Here is a 6,000-nt window from a genome sequence, read left to right as displayed (position 1 = left end):
ATCCTATTCCTATAATATTCAAGGGAGTGTCTTTCAAGCAGGGAGTGTCTTTCAAGCAGGTTATGTCTTCGAAGTGATGATTCTTTTGTTTTTTAGGTATTCAGGAAAGGGTGAAACAAATTCAAAACTTCTGACACTTTATCGACTAATGTCAGCTCGATGGTGGAAATTTTGGTACAGAAAATATTCAATTATACAGAAGAAATATTAGCATTGATGAAAATTAGCAAAAGTTGCAGGTGTCAAATTTGCCATGACTCATCGTGGCGCTCCCAAAATCAACCTATTCAGCCATAACACGGAAGTGGTTGATTTTTCCTGACGACCATAACCTATATACCTACGCCACTGCCAACGGTCTACCATTTTCTCGAGTCAATCCGCGAAAAGTTTCCCAGCATTTCCTCGTCTCGTTCACCTTGTCTCAATTATTCCAAAAATGCGACAACACTCGATCTATTAGTTTCAAAATAAAAATAGTTATTCCCGATAGTTTCGATCTTACTAAAATACAAAGAACTCGTTTCTCCCACCTGTCTTCCACGCCATTCTCCGGGGATCCGAAGTCAACCAAGTATACGTTCGAAGAAACCTGTGGATAGTCGAAAGTCGCGAAACTTGTAGGTAGTACGTTTGTTGGTCGTTAACTCAAAAGAACAGAGAATAAAGAGGTTAGTGGCACTTGGAATGCTGTGAATGTGTGAGTGTATGTGAATTTTCCGGGTTTCCCATTCTGTGTTCGGTTTGGGAATTCACTTGAATATATTTGGATTCCGACAAGGGCATGCAGCTTTCCATTATTTCTTGCTAGTGGAGTTTAGAATATATCGAGGTAAGTCCATTGTATTGGATCCTTCTTGATTTAAGCAGGAACTTCAATCCTCAAGATTTTTTATAACTGCTTATATTTGCTTTGCGATTCCGGAAAATTAATAAGCATTTATAACCTTCATTATGTTCTCTGCCGCATTCAAGGTTGGGTTACTTTCCTCACCGCTTATCGGAGTCTCCAGTGACTAGCTGGAGTTCATACGTTTATTCGGTTTCTGAAGGCAATTTCTCGTGTTTTATCCACGAACAATCATAAATTACAATAGCTGATGTCATATTGGATGTTAAAAATTGTTCATTTTCCCTAAGGAGCCCATAATTTCACTTACAAACAAGAATATTGATTTACGAATCTATTGTCAGTTCAAATATAGCTTATGGGAGAATATAAATGGAAAATTACTAGACAGATTCACAAAAACTTGTTGCCAGGTAATGAACAAGATATTCTCGACATCTCCAGTTATTGCCTAATGAAAATAAAGAAAATCATCCTTTAAGTGGTCAACTTTCTCGAATTGATTGCCAATTTTCATCTGGCATTTTCGAAGGAACCTTTTCCAATATATTTTTTCGATTGATTGCTTCAAAGGTGAATACTCGAGAAATGAAGCTTCTGTAAAATATTTCTCATTTTTCCCGATATGAAAAGAGTAATCTGTCAAAATATCAACCCTCTACTTCATGTTGTTTTTCTCGCAAATGTATTCAAAATATTTTCTTTTCGATATATGGCCATAATATACACAAATGAGACTTACAATAAACTTGTTCTTCGAAATATCATTACACATTTCATCAAAATGGCACATGTCAAATCATTGAAATCAGTTGTCTAGCATAACAAACTAATAAAAAAATTTCTATCCTTGAAATTTGAATTGATTTCGAGAATCTTTCATATTGAAAATTTTTTAAAATTTTCTCAAAAATTTGAAATCAAGCTCAAGGTAGATTCAGTAAAAAAATCATGAATATTGTTGTAGATGTCAAACCGTCAAATCCATAGATGAATGTGTCTTAATGGACGTAGAAAATTTTTTAAGAATTTTAAGGCTTTTGATTTGCTGAAATTCGGAGAAACCTTTTTCCTATAATCAAACAAAAAAACATATATTTGAATTAATTTCGAGGAAATATTATATGTAAATAAAAAGTTGCTAAAAAATTTGAAGAATGATTCCTTGTCAATTGATAGTGCGGGTTTTTTGTTTTCATTTCATTCGATGCATGTCTGCATAGATATTAAAGCAGGAAAATGAAAAGACTATCTGTCAAAATAAACCAAAACACAAATGTCAACAAATAAATATTCAACTTCCTTCATCGCAATATTCTCATGTCATTACAATATACAAATAAATTCTTCTCATATATTTTTTCATGACCAATATCCATCATTCAATACCTGCAAAGATTTCTCAATATTCGGTGAAGGTTAAATCGTCAATTGATAATTCATCTAGAGATGAATGTAAAGTCACGAGTTTAAGTCTCACGAAAATGTTGTTTTATATTATATACCTACCTACATTTTCGCAATCATTTCCGCTCGGTAATAATCAAATTATAAGTTTCGGAGAAATTTCTGATACATTGGTGTAATTTAACGCAACATCCAACTAATGGTAACTTTCACTGTATAAGGCGAAAATCGATAACTAACTGCTAGAGTAACACTCTCATTGATGGAAGTGTCGAAAAACCACCCAAATCCTCCAAGGTGTTAATGACTTACAGATTACTTTGAAGGGATTTGCTGGTTATTGTTAAGTTGTATTGTAAGTACTGTAAAAGATGTGCTGGTGAAGGTACATGAATGGAAGATAATGAAATCAGGTGCGAAAGTGGTACATTCAGAATAAGAAGATGTGCTTCATTTCTATGACAGAAACAGGTGAAAAAAGTAGTTGAAAAGGGTATATACAATCAATATTTGGGTGTTTACGCCTGTCAGCGTTCTTTTGTGAAATAAATAAATAAATAAATAAATAAATAAATATCGAAAGAATTCTATATGAATACCTACATTTCCACCCACTTACTTTCTTAATCTATGAGAAAAAATATTATTTGGTGTAACTAGTCGGTTTTATTATCATTATTTTTACTACCTTTTTTTTAAAAATGGAATGCGTTCGAAAAGGAATGAAGTTGAATATTTTCTATTTCTATATCCCATCCACGAATAATTCTTCGACCTGTTTCGTCAAATCCATTACAAAAAACATGGTTATGTGTGTTGTCTTTGAGATACAATAGGATAGTAGATAAAAAAAAAGGGCAACCTAGAAATACCAGACTACCCCAGGTAATCCTTTCATCTGAAAGGTGAGCAATAAAACATCAAAGGATTTTCAGTATGACAAAGATCTACTGGTTATCTTACGTTGAAAAAAGTTTGTAGTCAATTATGTATTGTATGTATAATATATTATCTCTGAGTAGTTTCAATATTTCGAGTAATATACCCATACGTACCGTTAGTCCTAAGCCCACTTTGAATATTTTAAGGAGATTATGCGATAATAAAAATTCAGCATCGGGCCAGTATTACCGCTCATCGTTACATTTCCTTCCTCCAAATCTGTTTACCGTGACTTCCTCGTGAACCGCTACCATTTACCGCCAACTACGTGTTGAAATGCACTCCCAAAGCAAAATATAATAGTTTTCCATATGGGTCACACCTAGCAGGGCCCAAGACACAACGATGGTGGGTTTATTAACCTGCCTACATGGTGACCTGGATCACTGGTTCCTCGTCACTTGTTCGATTAATATTCTTGGGGGACTGTTATTAAGTGGTTACCAAATGGTCAACTAATTCTCGGATGAATCCTTCTTACGGTTGTTCCAGTAATTTACATTGCTGAATAATTGCGTCATTGATGTCATCCTTGCTATATACCTACTACTCTCGCAGTTCTATCAATTAAAAGTTTCAAAATATAACTTCTCAGCTACACATCCAGAAAGGTTATCTGAAATTCCAATCATTCTCCTTCCCATAATAATTTCTTTCGATTGATATGTGACTTGATGCTAACCCAGGGCTTTGTATTTGGCAGATTTTATTTATTATCATTGAGTATTGAATTGGATACTGGAAGGTTTTCAACATATTGCAAATAAATTCGCAACGTTATTCAAGCAAACATATTTCTTATCTGTGTAAAAAGCATTTCAATGAATATATTTCCTGAACTAAATTCTCGGGGAGCTTGACGTTCCATAATTATTCTTATAGTTTTAAGCTAGCTATATCCATGAAGAATGCATCATTAAGGTCTTCATGATACTTCATCTTGCGCTGATTCATTATCTAGAATGTTGCTGTCGTAAATATCTTGGATTCATCAAGGATTTAGAGGATGTTTGTTTTTTGAAAACTATCTCATATCATCTCCAGTATGATAGCGAGTACAACTCACAGAAGTGGTGTCAACCCATTACCAGTTTTCTGTGAAAATTTATTCATTTTCTCAAGTTGCAAGAGAGTTTTTGATTCGTCCTAGATAGGTACAAAGATAATAATATAGTCATTTTAAGTTTTCATAATGAGCTATGCAACCCTTGGAAAAACCAAATTCCCTCCTGAATAACAAGCTAAATCTATGAAATTACACATCTTAAACCAGTAGTTCCCAACTAGTGGTCTGTGGACCGCAAGTGGTCCGCAGAAGCCAAAATATGATCCGCGAACTTAGAAAATGGAACTTAATTCGAAGTCCGCGAATGATTTACAGTTTTTTTAAGATTTAAACGCTGCTCTCAGACCAAACTGTTAAATAGATGGCGTTAGTGAATATAATCAGTAGTACAGTCAATACAAACTTGCTGAAAAATTTGAGAACGTCAATATATTCATTTTTGAAGATATCCTTCGAGCTTTTATTTGCAAACTTCAATTGTGAGTATACGTAACAATTTCCAGAAAGATGGAATCAATTAGATAACCGAAAGGCTGCATCGAGCACCATGAAATTTTCACATTTATTACTAGAAAAGTAGCTCTTTCAGAATATGTGTCACATTTTTATCTAAGATTATTGTTATTGAGAGATAATCCACTCGAAAGGTGACTGACGAAAAATTTCCAAAAATATGGAATCAATTGAATAATCGTCAAAACCGAACGGCTGCATCGAGCACCATAAAATTTTCAGATTTATTAACTAGAAGAGTTGCTCTTACAGAATTCGTATCACAATTCCATCTACAGTTATTGTTATTGAGAAATAATCCACTCGAAAAGTGACTATCGAAAAATTTTTAAAAATATGGAATCAATTAAATAATCGTCAAGACCGAACGGTTGCATGGAGCTCCATAAAATTTTCAAATTTTTTACAGGTTTATTACAGGTGGTCCCTGCTAACAAGAATTCAAATAGAGTTCCATTCAGTCAAAGTACAAAATTTCGCGAATATCACAGATATTTTTTGCGCATTATACGAGAAAATGTAAGGGATACTTTTATTTTCCAAAATGGTCAAAATTCATAAGTGAGCGTTCAACCTACTTTCAAGAACTGGATTTTTTGAATTTGCAGTATTTATATGGTATGTGATGGTTTTTTGATCGCAAAAGATTTAGAACATTCTGTTTTCTCCTAGCTGGGCAATGATTATTTTTTATCCATATATACCACATATTGGGGGAGTCATATACCTACCTGTTCTTAAGTATCCACAAGAAAGAGGTGTAGTTCGATCTCACTCTGTATTCAAAATATAACAATGACGTAGTGTGCAGGTACCAAAGATATGCATTCCAAGAGTGTGATCTCAGCTTCCTAAAGCCTTCGACCAAATCCTTGTGAGGGCCCAGCGTCTCACAATCTAAAATGATTAACGTGCTCCTAACCTAACATAATAACCAACATTCCTAGAATAAATAGAGCAGTTTCCGAGTACCATAAAAAAATTGTGGATGATCTTGGAGAATTATTCTACTTTTATAGTAATATAACTGTCTCGATGAGTTGGACAGTGGAGAGGTTGCGACATATGTAAATCTAGTTTACCGGAAAGATTGTTAACTGATTCAGGATAAAGAGATTTTTCATGTAATGGACAAACTGGATCATCCGTTGGATTAACAACTAAAACAGTACATTTATTGAATTGTTCCCTAATGGCCCAAGTGAAACTTAACTGTAATGTG

At 33.9% G+C, this 6,000-nt stretch overlaps 1 protein-coding gene across 2 annotated transcripts in view; it reads left to right on the top strand.

The window, feature by feature from the left end:
• Positions 1–585: 585 nt before the first annotated feature.
• LOC123314771 (sushi, von Willebrand factor type A, EGF and pentraxin domain-containing protein 1) overlaps positions 586–6,000 on the top strand; it is a 45,905-nt gene continuing 40,490 nt past the window's right edge. Inside the window, exon 1 of one of the 2 annotated variants that reach the window (XM_044900111.1) lies at positions 586–832. The gene's annotated coding sequence lies outside the window, so the exon portion shown is untranslated. The remainder of the gene's footprint in view (positions 833–6,000) is intronic. The other variant, XM_044900110.1, reaches the window with a different exon arrangement.

Source organism: Coccinella septempunctata, chromosome 6 (genome assembly GCF_907165205.1).
Source record: "Coccinella septempunctata chromosome 6, icCocSept1.1, whole genome shotgun sequence".
NCBI lineage: Eukaryota > Metazoa > Arthropoda > Insecta > Coleoptera > Coccinellidae > Coccinella > Coccinella septempunctata.
This window is presented reverse-complemented; position numbering and strand designations above follow the sequence as displayed.